Source organism: Pteropus alecto, unplaced genomic scaffold (genome assembly GCF_000325575.1).
Source record: "Pteropus alecto unplaced genomic scaffold, ASM32557v1 scaffold5, whole genome shotgun sequence".
NCBI lineage: Eukaryota > Metazoa > Chordata > Mammalia > Chiroptera > Pteropodidae > Pteropus > Pteropus alecto.
The window spans coordinates 32786093-32786347 of record NW_006441953.1 but is presented as its reverse complement, the minus strand read 5'-3'; positions in this window follow the sequence as shown (position 1 = coordinate 32786347).

Genomic DNA, 255 nt, shown 5'->3' with positions numbered 1-255 from the left:
TCAGGCCCAGGCAGACAGGCAAAGCTGTCCTCACCCTCAGGGCTTTGCACACAGCACCGGCCCCGGCGTCGCCAGGCCCTTCTGCACCTGAGGACTGGCCAAGCACACCCCTGGGGTCTGCTCTAGCAGCTCCTTGTCCGGGAAGCCTCTCGGACGCGCTTCACCCACCGGGAACCCCCGAGCCCCTGACCGGCGGTCGGACGGAAACCGAGACTGGGCGCTGTGCAAATAGAGGCCTGTGCTCAGCCTCCCCGA